Source organism: Falco rusticolus, chromosome 6, assembly GCF_015220075.1.
Source record: "Falco rusticolus isolate bFalRus1 chromosome 6, bFalRus1.pri, whole genome shotgun sequence".
Lineage (NCBI taxonomy): Eukaryota > Metazoa > Chordata > Aves > Falconiformes > Falconidae > Falco > Falco rusticolus.
Genome location: NC_051192.1, coordinates 62,956,695 through 62,973,559, shown reverse-complemented (window position 1 = coordinate 62,973,559; position 16,865 = coordinate 62,956,695).

Genomic DNA, 16,865 nt, shown 5'->3' with positions numbered 1-16,865 from the left:
CTTTTCACCAGTGCAATTCTTTGGTAATAGTCATGGCTACAGTAAGAAAAAAGAACAAAAAAGAACTGGACCTAATTTAAAATTGCTAGGTTTTGTTATGTTGTAGTTCTAAAATACATCCTGGTGATTTAACATCTACCCTGATTTCTCTTACCCACAGAACAGCTGTCACAGATACTGGTGAAAGTTAACATCTCTGGTACCAATCTCCTGCTTTTCAGAGGACGTCAGATATTTTTATTGGTTCTCTTTTCTCTCCTAAGAAAAAAGTTTCTCTGATTTGAAATAACATAGAAGAAAAGACAATCTAAGTATTCAGTAAGATAAAATGTACTTCCTCTGGGTGATATTTTTGATCAGGCTAATATATCTCCAGGAGGTATTGTTAATGTAAAGGCAGCTAACGTGGAGCTTTTTGGAAAGTAAGGAAATGTGGGCTACTCTCCAGCTGTACTATTTTGGTGTATGAGATACAGAGGGAACTGATTGCCAGTATCCTCCAGCAGCTCAAGCAAAAACTGGCAGCTGGACAACTAAACATCTACTGAACTGCAAAAAGAAAACTTAGTAGAAATTTTAACTAACTAAATTTGCACACATTTGGATTTTGAAAGATCTGCTAGGAAACCACCTTATGCCGACTGCTTTGGCCACATTTGTGTGTACGTATACATATGAACAGTCCCTGTATAGGTTTAGAACTGTACGGGAAGCTTTATAAAATGAAACTCTTCCAGGCAAACTCTGACATCAGTATTCAGTGGCTTCATAAGTGAGATTTATTCTCCTGAGTGAGAGTTGCAAGGTAGAACTCCTGGTTTGTTTTTTTCTCACAAGCTATGTTGGCAATACGGGATTTAAGTGTAAATGGAGACTTAAACTTGCTATGAAAAATTAATGTATTGAATGCTGTACAATCTGCATTACAAAGAAACAGGAAAAGAGTGGGCTAGAAGGCTGAGCTGGAATGGATTAATGCCTTCTAGGTTTTCTGGCAAGATCTCAAGTAGAGAGCAATTCATGGAATACATGCAGCATAGCATTAGACTTTGCTTGGTATTGCTCATTACAGCCATAGTAGACCAGGCTTGTGAGTGTGGCGTTGCTGAGAATTGCTTGAAAATGAGACCCATGGCTCAGACAAGCAAATAAGAGCATGCATCTTCCTTGGCTTCCATGGTGAGAACAGGAGCCCAGAGCCTCTCACAGAATCAGGTGCTCTTGAAAAAAGTCTGCTGTGATGGGGTGGTGCAGTTAGTTTCCTCCTGTACAATGAGAAGTTGCGTGTCTGTTTTAATGCTCCTCTGGGTACCATCTTAAAGCTTTGATGGAGGGAAAGGATCAGGATAAAAGGAAGAAGAAATTCTGATTGCCTGTAGCGACCTTGTGGCTTTGCAGCAGCAGGATGGGGCAGATTTATCCTAACTTGCACCACTGGCTGAATGAACCTATTCACAGCAGAACTGGAGGAATACAGGCAGCATTTTGCTGAGCTGGTACAACCTTCAGTGTCAAAAAGCTATCAACCTGTTCAGAGTTTTCATTCTCCTCAGTTATATTTGACCCTGTCAACTCATTGGTATCCGAGCAATGTAAATACTAAGCATTACTGCTCCAGACTAGCAAGTACTTCGTACTCTGAGTAGGTGTAAGTGCCTGCACTGAGCAGGAAATCCGGGTCCAGCTCCTCACAGTTCTTTCTCAGACAAAATAGTTCTGTTGACTGTGTGAGCAAGACCAGGAGGATTTATTTTTTTAAGTCACTTCTTTGCAAAGAAAATAATTTCACCAAATGCCTTGGGTCTGTGAACACCATGCAAAAATCTTCACGTGACCAGAATCCGCACATGCCACCTATTTCTAAAAAGAAAAGGAAATCTCTGTGAAATCTTTATCAGTCTGCATCAGGGACACCAGTTCACCGCTGCAAAATGGGCCTGCATGTATCTTTGATGTGCAGACATTCTACTGATGTCAGGCTCAGGGGCACCAGCTGGCTCACTTCATCTAGCAGCTGGAGCTCAGATTACCCAGACTGGCCATCCCCATGACAGAGCTTTGATGCAGGAGTCACACTTGAACTGCTTAAGACCTACAATTCAAGAGTCACCTGCCCATCAGCTGAAATTTCAACCATTATTTTGAGATGTCTTTGTACTTACATGCCTTTAATCTCTCATTTTCATGGTGCCTCATTGCTATCTCCACTGCAGGTCTTTCAGTTCCTTATGCTGAAAAATGTGATGCACACAATTCCCATTCCCCAGCCCTACCTGATTACACTCTGCAATTTGCTCACCAGCTACACCTGATATAGGACACACGATAGGAAGACAGAGAAGTGTACTTCCAAGGAACACTTCTGCCTCAGGACAGTGCTGCTAGAAGGCATGTTCCCTTGCTACAACTGTGCAAGCTTTTGTCCTTCTGGCCTACCTGGAGAGTTTGGTTAGAAGTATACTCTGTGCAGTGGTAGCAAAAAACCTTGAGAGATCTGCCCTCTGGGTCAGCAAATATGCCACTGAGCTATCTTACTTGCTGAGCTGTCACTTGGATTGGTAACAGCTGGTAACACAGCTGTGCCATCATAACGCACCTGGGAGCACTTTGGTGATTCTGTAATCACAAATGTTGAACTAGGTTTGGACTACTGGGTTGTAGTCTTAAAACTTAATTGTACCCTGTTATTAGAATTCCACGTGAAAATATGTTTTCCTATGGTACTGCAGAGCCCATACCAGTGGCTCATGGGGCGCAGTAAGGAAGCCACTGGCCAAAATACCGTTTCAACTGTAAGTAACTCAAGGTACCTCTACAGAAGTGGGGAGACCTTCAGATAAGTCTTTTCATCTTTCTGTGTGTGAATTGGTTTTCCAATGGTAGGGTGTGGATACTGGCATACATCAAGTATGCAATGTAAGTGCCAAATATTCATAGTTATTATACACCTGCTGACCTAAAGCAGCAATTTAAAACAACTGGGAAATAACCTGAAAATAAGCACAATGCTGGACCCATTTTTAAGTTATTATCTTAGAGACAAGAGGCAATTTTCTTTATGAAAAGTGTGACTGATAGTTAGAGTTCCTGTTTCTCACATGTGACTGCATACTGTTAATGGTGAAGAACGGGTAGGCAGGAAGTTTCTAAGGTCCCTAAAGCAGAAAGCACAGGCAGAGTTTACTGCAAATCTAGGACAGAAACCCATAATTGGTTATCGCTCTTTTAGTGTTTTTGATCTCAAAAGAATACTACTTTATATTTAACCAGGGATGTTAATATGGCTGTTTGTAAATGAAAGTATTTTTGCATTTGAGGGAAAAGATAATAAAGGGAGTGTTTGAGTGAATGTTCTGAGCAAAATGCCTGTTAGTTAAGATAGTAGGTAAACAGCACTGTAATCAAAGGACTCAAACTCTTTTGAAGTTGCTGAGGAAGTGTGTGACAAATATCATCAAGAATGCAGTTCAAAGGATACAGTTCATATCTCTAAGACACACACCGAAGGCCTGATTCTGATCTTATGGTACTTGTATTCTTGGCTTCAGCTGAATCAAACTTACTCTGCTGACAGAAACCAGCAGTGCGTAACTGTTCCTGCTTTCTCTGGGATGCTGAGAAAAGCTGACCGCATGGGACCAGGGCACAGAAGGACTCTGAAACAGGCCATAAAGACTGCCATGAAAGATGAGGAGGTCAACAAAGTGACCAAGAAAAAAAAATTGAACTCTATACTGCCATCAGAGCTTTTGCTCTTGCACTTGTCCCATTGATACCTCCTTCTCCTCTGCCTTTGCTTTTCCCTTTGAGCTTCACAAAAACTGTTCCAGTTTGACCAGTTAAATGGTGCCAAATATGGTTTGCCCTTGTATGTATTTGTAGTTAAACTGCACTGACCTCTTAGGTACATTCATAGTTTGTTTTGTTGGCTGGTTGGTTTTTGCACTTATTTGTGTTCTTCACAAACACGGGTTACAAAAAGGAGGGAAAGGTGTAAACAGTTATGCAGAATTAAGGTCTACGCTTGTTCCTGGGTTGTCTGAAAGACTCCTGAAAGACAGCTGATTGAGAAAAATTAGACACAGATGGTAACACTTGTGATGGAACACCGTGGGCCTCCACTTACTTTTTACATAGGATTTGTTCTCAACACAACTTGTCGTGCATCTGCATCACGGGGCCCCTAGACTCTTACAACAATGGTCATCCTGGCTGGGTGTCTTCAGCAGGATTACAGACTGATCAGATGTACGTACCAGCATCTTCCAGCTGCAATTACAGAGGCCTTGCTGTAGGAATAATTTCTCAGTAGGAATTGGTACGATCAGCAGACTGTCCTCTGCAAATCAAACCATCCTTCTGGTCCAAAAGACAGTTCTTCTATGTCTTTTGTTGCCAAACATTGCTGTAGCCAGAAACAGCAAGGATGCATTGCTACTTTTTTTGATGCAATTATACTGACATTAAAGAAAACATCACTTTTCAGGACCTTTTACAAACACAGAAGCGATCAGAATGAAATTGAAACAGTTGAATTTTAGTGTGTTGCTGTTGGACATGTTTTCTTATTTACCACAGCTAATACAAACCCAGGTCTTTTTCCCTTAAGAACACAGATTGTTGGGTTTTATTAGTATCTGAATAATAGCAGTCTAAATAATTCACCGAGCCCCACTCTTCAGAGTGCAGTGACAGTTCACTGATAATAAAACCACCACCACTGACTATACACATGTATTTGTACTTGACAGCTTTTTGCAATAAGGGGTCTAAAATAAAAATAAGATAGTATAAAAATAAAAGCAATTAATATCTTGAGAGAAAAACAGACAAATTGCTGTTTATGTAAGATGAAATAAGTATAGTGGCTGAGTTTTAACACAAGATAAGTCTAATGTATCTGTTTAATAGTGGCAACAACTAACTATGTTAATGTTTTTAATGTTATGTAGATTATTAGGACTGTTTAGCATTAAGTGTGTTTCAAAGACAAGGCCCTGAGGAACCTATAACTTTGAAGTTGGACCTGCTTGGAGAGGAGAGTTGAACCAGGTGATTTCCTGAGGTCCCTTCCAGCCTTAATGAATTTATGACTCTAAAGCATTAGTGAAATTAGGCTAGTTTATTAAAATGTTTGCCCTGTTAGTGGCTGACAGTGTTGTCTAATGATAAGAGCAATGCAGGTGTGATGGTAAGCTATAAAAAGTTGTAATTTGTAAGGTATAAAAACATAAACCAATGGCTGTATTTTATAAACGCGTGTGCCATTTGTGCAACAGAGAAACAGTCTGAGGAGATGTTTTTGTAAGAACTCTAAATGTATATTACTTGTCTTGCTCCTATTAATGCAAAGATATTACATATATGATAGTAAGTAAACCTGAGCAGTTTTTTACATTGTATGCATTCATTAGACTTTTACAGTTGTTTTTACTGTGCATGCCTCTAGTATTTCCTGTAATAACTTAAACAATGTTCAAATGAGATATTTGAAAAGTTAAATTTACTTAAAGAATAGGTATTTAACTAGCTATTCTTATGTAAGTCTACAAGAACATAGAGAAAATAGTTTATCTCTATCTTTAAGGATTTATACTTTTATTTCTGTTTTTTTTCAGTCAACATGACCAGTAATTACTGTGTCAAATGTTTCTAAATAATCTTCACCTAAGATGCCATAATCAAAGTAAGAGTAATATATTTGGTACAAAATTTTAACTTTAACAACATTTTTCTCTCCCCATTTGAGTCCAGAAATCTGAGTTATGCAAAGGCATGAGTGGCTCAGAGGACTGCAAACTCAGACCTGACAATGTGTAGTTACTGGCATGGTATCAGCCTAGGACCTTAGTAAGCAAAAGTTGTTACCATCTGATTATAACTAATTTCCAAAATGAAATGAGTCAGTTATCTGCAAGCAGACATGGTCACATCTCATAAATAAATACATATGTATATATATATAGACACACACACACACACAAATACATATAAAATATATATACAGTATAATATTTATAAATAAGATGTATATTTCAGTATAAACAGACCAGCACAACTGAAACTAGTTGGCATACTACTGATTAGTTTCCTACACTTTTACTTCCCAGGAATGTGGTGCATCTTTTAGGTTGTAATTTTAAAGTGAGGATTCCAAATTCTCTTGGCTTTGCAATTGAAATTAATAGGAATCTTGCCCTAGGTTGTTTTATTTTAATCAGTTCAACTTTTTTTAGTGAACAAATTTTTTGTGGATAATTATCAGATCATCTTTTTGTTGTATTAATCCCATATTCTCCCATTTCCTTGATTACAGGCATCCGTACCAGGACATTTCATTCTGGAACACTAGAGAAACAGCCTCCCACACAATAAAGCATAGGAAGACTGAAAACAAGGTTTGTCTTTTGATGCTTAAAATTGTTTTTTTTACCCCTAGACTCAGCTGTGAAGGTAGGAAGAAATTTGGATCATACAGAATATATGAAAATTGTAGTAAGACACATTTGCTTACCATGCCTGTGTTCTTCTAGGGTGTCATTTGGATTGATGGTTCTGCTAAGGTTCTTTTCATGGTTCTTTCCTTGGTGAAGATTGTAGTTTTGTCTTTTAGACACAGCTTTTATTTTTGTGTAAATTACTTTTGAGTCTTGGGAGCTTTCACTACATTTACAATACTGCAAAGTATAACTCCTACAGAGACTTTTCTCATGCAGCCCTAATAGGTGCAAATCGGTATCATTTACTTTAAGCCAACAATAAACATTACAAGACCAGACCCAGCATCCAGTGCAAAGCAGACAAATAAATCTGCCTTGAGTCTGACAAATAGGGGTGTTCAAAAAGTCCTTGTACTCAGGCTTTGGTTAAGTAGCCACATCAGCTGAATGTAATTTGCTGTGAAATGGGGAAGGTAGTCCTCCTAGTCTGCCCTCTGGTTCTTCATTTTTCTTGTTGCAGAACCAGGCTGCATGTGCGTCAGCACATGGTTGGGGAAGTGACAAATGAAAGGTGTCCATCTTCATATTCGGTTTTGCATTCAGGCTGCCTGATGTGACACAGCAGAAGGCTTTGGAGGCAGTATGGATTTACGTCGGGCTGAACTGACCACGTAACTATGGCCTCACAGGGATGCTCCAAAGCACGTATCCAGTGCAGGAACTGGTTGTCAGCATAGGAGGCATAGCCCAGGAGGAGGAGGGGAGGCAGGGAGCCTGCCACTGGAGCTTGGTACTGCAGCAATTCCCATTTAAACAGTCCTCAGACACAATTGGCAGCTGGTATAAATCAGCACACCCTTTGAGTTGCTGTAATTTATAAGGCTCAGACTGATATATTTCATCCTGCAACATCATTTAAAAGCAATGTCTAGCGTTTTTAAGCCAAGGACCTTTGAAATAAGAAAACAGGGCAAGAAGGAGTACTCAGGAAACTACGGGCTGGTCAGCCTCACCTCCATCCCTGGAAAGGTGATGGAACAGCTCATCCTGGAGGTCATCTCTAAGCATGCAAAGGAAAAGAAGGTTACCAGGAGTAGTCAACACAGTTTCGTCAATAGGAAATCACGCCTGACCAACCTTATAGCTTTCTATGTTGGAATGGCTGGCTGGGTAGATGAGGGGAGAGCAGTGGATGTTGTCTACCTTGACCTCAGCGAGGCTTCTGACACTGTCTCCCACAACACCCTCACAGGTAAGCTCAGGCAGTGTGGGTGAGATGGGTGGACAGCGGGGTGGGCTGAGAACCGGCTGAGTGGCAGAGCTCAGGGGGTTGTGATCAACAGTGCAGAGTCCTGCTGGAGGCCTGTGGCTCGTGGTGTTCCCAGGGGTCAGTACTGGGTCCAGTCCTGTCCAACTGATTCATCAGTTCCCTGGGTGAAGGGACGGAGTGTCCCCTCAGCACGTTTGCTGGTGACACAGCACGGGGAGGAGTGGCTGAGACCCCAGCAGGCTGCGCTGCCATTCAGCGAGACCTGGGCAGGCTGGGGAGCTGGGCGCAGAGGGACCTCATGGAGTTCAGCAAAGGCAAGTGTAGGGTCCTGCCCCTGGGCAGGAATAACCCCCCGCACCAGTACAGGCTGGGGCTGGCCTGCTGGGAGGCAGCTCTGCGGGGAAGGGCCTGGGAGCTCCGGTGGGCAGCAAGGTGCCCATGGGCCAGCAGTGTGCCCTGGTGGCCAAGGCCAATGGGACCCTGGGGTGCATTAGGAGGAGCACGGCCAGCAGGTCGAGGGAGGTCATTGTTCCCTCTGCTCTGCCCCAGTGAGGCTGCATCTGGGGTGCTGTGTCCAGTGCTGGGCTCCCCCCGTACAAGAGGGACAGGGAACTACTGGAGAGGGCCCGGCGGAGGGCAACGAGGATGCTGAGGGGAGTGGAGCATCTCCCTTGTGAGGGAAGGCTGAGAGAGCTGGGCCTGTTCAGCCTGGAGAAGGGAAGACTGAGAGGGGACCTTACCAACGCCTGCAGATGTCTGAAGGGCGAGTGCCAAGAGGATGGGGCCGGGCTCTTGTCAGTGGTGCCCAGCGACAGGACAAGGGGCAACGGGCACAAACTGCAACACAGGCAGTTCCATCTGAATATGAGGAAGAACTTCTGTACTGGGAGGGTGCCAGAGCCCTGGCACAGGCTGCCCAGAGAGGCTGTGGGGTCTCCTTCTCTGGAGACATCCAAAACCCACCTGGACGTGATCCTGTGCAACCTGCTCTAGGGGAACCTGCTTTAGCGGGGGGTTGGACTAGATGATCTCCAGAGGTGCCTTCCAACCCTGACCATTCTGTGGTTCAGTGAAAACAAGTAAACAAATTACTAATAGCAGATAAGAGTTTGGGGAGTGGGTGGATGCAAGTGAATATGAAACCTCAGTGACAAGGAAGAAAACCAAAGAAAAATACATCAAACTGTACCTGCTAGTTACTTTTTTGTCTTCATGAGGTAGGTCTCTGAGGCAGTTTCCCTGAACAGCAACAATCTCTCTATTCCGTTTGGAAAACACGGAAAAACTTCACGACTCAAGGGAAAAAACAAGTAGCAACAGACAGGAAATATGCTGTTAAATGTAGGATTTTGGATTTTTGGTCATTTCTTCCACAAAGTGCCCTCAGTAGTCAGACATTCCTAATTTCTAAGTGTTAAACTTCCTTCATTATCAGAGTATTTTTCTTATTAATCAATAAGATTTTTATAATCCACATCTATTTATATTTCTTAAGAGCATGAAGATTTTTCCTCATTGTCTGTTTTAGAAATTGGGATTGCTCTGCACAGGAAAATACTTTAGGAAGAGGAATGCAGGGCATGGAAATCAATTGACGTCCCTGTACCTTGTCCTTCTCTCTGGCTCCACAGGTGGCAGGGTGGAGAGACCTCTTCTTTTGACCCATACGAGAAGAAAAGATCTAATTACCAGTGCCAAAGGAACACAGGATTGGTCCAACCTTTTACATCCAAGTAAACATGTAACAGACTTCGACTTCAGAAGGCTCCACAAAACATTTAGTCCATGAATCTGGGCTTTTTAAACATCCTGGAACACAAAATACCTACAGAAAAAGACTGAAAGCCACAACTATTAAAAAAAAAAAAAAAAGGCAAGCTACAAGAAGAGTTCAGGAGAGACTGGGCACTACAGAGATCCTGATCCTAAGTTTCTGCAGTAGTAGAAAGTATATGACATAAAGTTCCATCAGGCAGCACTCTACTCCACTCTGCCTTACAGAAAAGGAAATAAAACCTACAACAATCCTTCCAAAATGGATTTGAGGGGCAAATTCCTCCTGGGTCTTAGTTGGATAGTTGAGCATCCATCTAGTATTTGCAGATCAGAGTTGTGACAAATCTCAAGGGTAAACACCCACTTTCAGACAATAGGGTGGTTTTGTGTAGTTTCCATCAAAACAATGGTGTATTTTGGTCAGTGTGTTCTGCTTTCTAAAGTTCTTTATCTTATACACCCTCACTTCTCTTCACCTAGATGCAAGTCAGGTCTAAGTGCATTCTTGTAATCCATTTTCATTATAATGCTACATTCAGGATTCTCTGGTCTTTGGTATTTGATTTGATTTTGTTTGTAGATACGACGTGAATAATGTTAATGGAGAATGATACAGATGGGATGACTGAATTTGGAATAAATTTTCATGTACAAATGCTGCATCATGAGGTTATGTTAATAACACATATCTCAAAGACTTATCCAATGATAATTATCTAAATGTTGATTCCAAAATTTTTCATGTTCCAGATAAGATCTGACACTGCAAGACCACAAGCTACCTGGCTGAGGGACAGCAGTCAGTCAGCAAGAAGCACCAGGTGATGGGAAAGGAAGATCTGGCAAAAGGTCAGGGAAGATTTTACCTGAAAAAAACCACCCCAAAATCCAGTCCTTTGGATCATGACAGCCAGGTCATGACTGATTTACTAGACAGTTGGCACAGCAAGCCCATGTCATTTGTGTACAAGGTATGATAACATAGAAGTAGTCAGCGCAGTGCTGTGCTTCCAAAACCTTGTAGGTGAGTTGTATGGGATATTACTACAATGAGGCATACAGTTTATTACCCCCTACAACTGCTTCTTTGAGCTGTTCTTCTCAGATCTTGCTTATATTCGCCCATCAGCTGCATGAAGCAGATGTCTCATGCAGCTGAGAAAGCAGTTCTCAATTCCAGGCAGAGCAGATGGCAAGTCAGTTTTAAAGGTTTCATCTGAAAGACCAACATAATGAAATAAGACTATATAGTGTTCAATCCGTCAGCACTTGCAAAGTGGTGGAATCAAGAACAGCAGGATTTATTTGTTACGCTGAGAGGTATGTTTTCCATATTTTTTTATCTTTATTGTCAGTCATGTGCTTGCATGACTAGTTGGGGAATCAGAGACAGCTCTAATGGAAAAGAGAAATTAGGTCATCTGGTCCATCCTCGCTGCCAGGGCATGACTGTTCCCTGCAGTGTATCACTTCCCACACAGTTATCTTTCCAACTGTCTTTTGTAAGATGGAAATGCAATTCAGAGTCCCATTTGGCTATGACTACCAGAGCTTTTGAGGACGTTTTATTTGGACAAAAATGCTTAATAAGAGACTCGGAGCTCACAGTTTTAAATACATTTCAAAGACAAAACAAGCAAATCTCAGAATTTGATTCTTAGTAAAAACTTTTTGATAGAAAAAGTGTGCAATATTTGGGATAATCGGGGACACTGTTTCCATTCAGACAGGAAATAGTTTCTATGACTCAATTCTACAAATTAAACAATAGGTTTCCTGCTAAAAAAATTAAACAACTAGTTCAGTAAGTAGTTTAGGAAGCAGCCAGTACTTGTGATGCTCTGAGCAGACCCTCATCAGGAGACTCAGCACTTGTGCTAGCTGACTATAGGCATTCCAGGTTGCCTTGATAAATTACTCCAAGTAATTATCCCCATCCTTCAGCAGAACATCTTAATGTGAAAGCACTCAGACTGTACAGAGCAGGATTGGTTTATTATGGAAAGAAATGAACAAATGCAAATAGAAAAAGTGATAAAACTTAGATGTAAGGAAGCGGTAAACTACTTCCTTTTCAGCAACTTCAGCATTACTAACTTCCATGCTGCCTGCGAATGAGAGTAACCCCCATCTTTTACCCCTCGACTACATCACTTCGTTCACCGCCTAAGTCCAATGGTTTCAATTAGTAAGTGGCAGTCCAAATATTTCCCTAAATTCGATCTCCTTTCCCAAAGGACCCGTTTGCTTTGTTTTACCAGGAGGTGCCACCATGTAGTTTGGTTTAAGCATTTACTGTCTTAAGTTAGGGATTCTCCAAACTCTGCTCAGCTTTGCTACAGCATTTCCTTCTACCACCAAATTCTCATCCTTCACTGCCTTCACACGCTTACTTACATCAGTTCTTGTAGTGACATTCTTAGACCATCGTCCTTCACTAGAGAATCCTGTTCGCACTGCGCTCTGCAACATTTTCACTGGGGAGGACCCAAGAGCATTTAAGGAACTTCAGCAGAAACCCAGCAGTTCAAGCTCATCATGACAAAATGAGTAATTTCTCCTCTATAACTTCTCTGAAAAGATCACAACCACTACAACCTCAAGTACAAGTTCATGTGGTTGGCTTTTTATGTCCCACCAAAGGAACTAGAAGGTTTTATTGGTGAAAGATGCCTTTTCCCCTTCTCCAACAGAGGAAGAAGAGTGCTCTCAGGTGCTTCTGAGCTCAGGAGTTAAACGCTTATTTTCTACAGTTGCCTTATTTAATCTGCAAATCAATCCACATAGCTTTTCCTCTTGTCTCCAGCAAATCAGACTCAAGGCTTCAAACAGATGACAGGGTTGTTCCACCTGCACTATAAAACCAGAAGTCATTGTCAAGCTCTTACCATGTTTCTTATCTTTTAAAGAGCACGAGAGCATTTAATTCTTGTACATAAATAATGCTTGACCTTGTGTTAATTTAAATGGGCTTTAGGGCTTTACCCCATGGTTTTAGGTAGTCATTGAAGCATTCAGCTAGTGACCAAAGGTTGTCAAAAAGGCATCAGTCATGAAAGCAGGGTTAGCACATCAGGTGTGAGTTCCTAGGGGCATGACTTTTCTGGATGTTTGTGTATGTAATGGTCTCCACGGCAAGGTTTTGAAGCTTCACTGTAATAAAAGTAACGACTAGATCCACTCTGACACGACAATTTTCACTGATTTTCTTGAAGTAACAGGCTTCGAGATTCCACTTGATGAGGAAAGGTGTGATTACTAACAGAACAGAGTAAATTATAGTGCTTTTATGGGTGTAGCAATTTCATACTATTTCAGAAAACCAAAAAATGTTCTAGTATTGCAATCCATTGAACAGTCAACTTGTTTAATTCTAGTGATTTATTAATTAGTAGTGAGGCCTGCCTAGTTGTCTCGACAAGTGAAATGTAGAAAGTCAAGGAATAAAGTAGGAAGTTCCAAGATGCTGATACTGATCTCGTATTTCCATCTGCCTGATAAAACCCGCTATTTTACATTTGGAAGGCTTGAGCATCTTTTAAAAATCAAAGTGCCTTTCACAATAATGATCCACCCTTTCTCCTCTGGTTCTAATTAGACAAAAATAGTATTTGCAGTTGACCCATCAATCAAGACAGGTAAGCAACATTTCCTGCCAATGACTAACAACTTCTAACAGTGAAGTAAGACGTGAGCCACCTTTATAAAGAGCAGCAATAAGAAAATAAAATGTTTATTTCTTTCAAATGTCAATGCCCATGCTGTTAAAGATCATTCTGTTAGGCAACCAAAATGAGAATTTGGAGATCCTCCTTCCTCAGCTGGGTTTTTTTTTCCCTTTGCAATATAGATCCTGTGCACACGGACACCAAAACAGAATGCGTCCCTTACCAACCAAACAGTCATTGACAAAATACAAATTTAACTATTGCAGACCATCTAGAAACAGAATCCCCACTAGAATCAGCAAAACCTTGAGCAAAAGGATGTGCAGCATTAGGACCTGCCCCTGAAAAACAGCTACTATTACAGATACATTGAAGCTCTGCAATTCCTACCATCCCTGCATACCGCAAAAGGTTCCTGGAGCACTCTGATCTATTAATCCAAGATTGCTCTCTCTGCAGACCTCCTGACAGCAGAATGCTGACTGGATTTTAGCCAACAGGCAGAACTGACACTAAATCAAGTGGGTACGAACTGGCTAAGTGTAAGCTTTTTATTTGGATTTCTAGCTATCAGCAGGGTGAGGACCTGGAGCAGGCTTCCAATAGCAAAGCAGGAAAAGAATCTAAATATAAGGCTTGATAAAGGCTTGATAAACATGCTGTGTAGTGCCTGTGATGGGACTGAGTGGGATGTGATGATCTAGGGGGTCTCCAGCAGTCTTCTTTTAAACACATAAACCATGGTATACGCTGTCCCACTTTGAAGCAGAAGTCTCTAATTGATTAGATCAGCACATTTAAGGCTTTCTTCTCCACAGGGGACATTTATATTATTATTTCTATAAAGTAGTATTTTTTGTTATTTATCAAAGCTGTGTTTGAACCACATTCTGCAGCTCCACCAGAGGTGACCATACACTCGATGCAGAACAGCACATAAATGTATTGTCTCGTTGCTCGCAGAATGGAGCGTCGCATACAGAAGCCTATAAACATCTCTTCAGCCTTGACCACAGAACGCGCCTTCATGCCTCTGCACAGCCATGCATCGCTTTGCAAGTGAAAGATATTTTCAGTTCTTTCCACTTCGGAGGTAGAACAAGAGACAGTAGTGTTTGCATTCAATACTCCTCTGATCTATGTGCTCTCTTCCTTTTTTTCCCTCTTGCCTTACAGTGCACTTTCATTAGTGATCACCTTGCTGTACCTCGTCCCCTCCAGGATCCTACACACCTTGCACCTGGGTGCAGAGACCATACCCTCCCACAAGTATTGTCAAGGTACAAGAGAACCATCTGTGCCCAGCCCTCACTTTAGATCCTTAGAAGGGCAGGGTAGGAAGGAAGGGCAAGGACAGCTGGAGGGAAGCAGAGCAGGAGGGTAACTAGAACATTAGAAACACAGAGTAGTTTTTAACTCAGTTGGTAAGCAATTAAGAGTGGGCCTAGAAAAAGCTTTCATTCTGTCTCCCACTGAGCATTATTGGAACTGTCACAGATAAAAACTGAGGGAAGGGACAAAATGCAACAGCAGAAACATGGGGTCGGTTAAACTGTCTCTAGCTGCAGTACTACTGTACACAAACTTCTCTAGTGATGCTTAGGTACACCCTACTGATAAAAAGGTCAACCCTCTCTCAAGCACAAAGCTTAACAGCAACAAACTGGCATGAGAGTAACAGTTTCCACTTGATGCAATACTTCCTGGGCACTAACATTTAATGCATTTTGGCATGGCTACATATTAACAAATATATATGCTTTGAAGCCTCGGAATAAACCACATTTTGCATGACTACCTCTAAAACTAATGGTAATAGTGTTTGAATAAAATCTTGCTGAAGACCTGATCTACAAAAAATGACTTATATTCTTAAGGTCCTGTATTTAAACTGATTAATTCTAGCATTAAAGGAGAATTAAGTGATGAATAAAGTTCACCAGCTACCTGAAACCTTTTAAATCGGACAGCAAGATCTTGTTCAGACCACTTATTCCCATCAAATTAGCTGTATGGATGGGATTTAAACCACCTATATATTGAAACCGATGGAAAGTACGCTAACAGAGCAAAAGCAGCTTTTTATGGCAGTCTGGGTTTTCCAGAAGGGATGAGAAAGCAGCAAAACCTTGTGTCTGCCATTTTACAAAATAGCCCCAAAACATTCTGTTGACTCCCAGTTCACACTGGCATAGATTGTTCCATGAGCAGAAACTTGAGTATTTTCTAATCTAAACTGGGCTGATTCATGGATCCTGTACTATAGAGGCTATAGTATCTCTAATACACACACAAAATCTCTTCGGAAGACTGAGTTACATGAAGAATGTTATAATGTACAGCTGTGTTATTGCTGCCACTGCCGAGACCAAACTTCATTGCTCCCTGGCCGTAACACATCAGGAGTTTTCCTTGGAGAGTGCAATTTAAGTAATTTAGAGCACAGAAACAAACATCTCTTCTCCCTCTCCTTTTCCTCCCTCCTACAGGGCCTTAACGAGCCTTTATTGTTTCCAACAGATTTACAACAAATCTGAAATACCTAGCATCTGCCCAGCAATAACAAGATCTGCAGCCATATGTAAATTGAACCCAAGGTCTAAAAACCCCCCACCCTTCTCCCCCAAACAGGTTTTACAAACTGTCCTTTTTGTTTCCAGAGTAGAGGGATTTTACAATTACAATGACCACAACAGCAGGAATGAGGATTTAACTAAGTGAAAGGATTGGACAACTGAGAATATCGTTTGCAATAAAAGAGCTTATGAGCCACTTCTAATGGCATTTACAGAATCTCAGCTTAGGGATTCTTACCGTCAACTCACAGATCCTACACTGACAAACTTCCCTTAAACGAGTTTGCACATATTTTTAAGCAAATTTAAGTTTTAAAATACTTGATCACACAGTTTGAGGCTACACTTTATTATCAGAGATGTACTTACGTCTGTTTATCGATCTGAAGATTCCGGCAGAAGACGATAAACGCATTCCTCTAGCAAGTTGGAGTCTTCACAGCGTAGTGGAAAATACCATGGCAGTAATCCAGAGCTGGTACTAACATTTCACCCTTCCCACACTGGCATTTTATTCATCTGAAAGCTGGCCAAGCTGTAATTGCTGGAGCTTTCAGCAGCCATGTCATCTAGCTACACTCACACAAAAGACAGCAGTTAGTTCTTGTTACAGAAGTCTGGGATTTCAGTTGTAGAACTGGGATGTCAGGTTTGTCCTTTTCCAATATACGATGATTTATTTCCCAGTTTACCCTCTTGGTTTGACATAGAAGATAATTTTAGGTGGCATCACACCATTTCTCAGACATATTGAGGACATTACTATTACTCTGAAAACCACACTAACATTTAAAACATTAGTACATTTGGTATGCTCATGTAAAATCTGGTTAACTAAATTAATATTTCTACTGGCCTTTTTTTTTTTTTTGTGGGGGTGGTGATGTCTAAGTCAAAAGCTTTCAATCCCCCAAACTTTCAACCCATACTTACTCTGGTCTCCCTACACTGCTTTGTACTGCACAAAAGAAAGCCAGATGCAAAGTAGCAAGTGCTGTATTTTATAGAATCATAAAATAATTTGTCTCCTGGTATAACACGTAGCCTGCTATCATGCCAAGAATACTGCAACTAGACTTAGAGAAAAGTGTGTTTGTTGACATTACTCATTTCAACAAAGATCCTGCAAAATTAA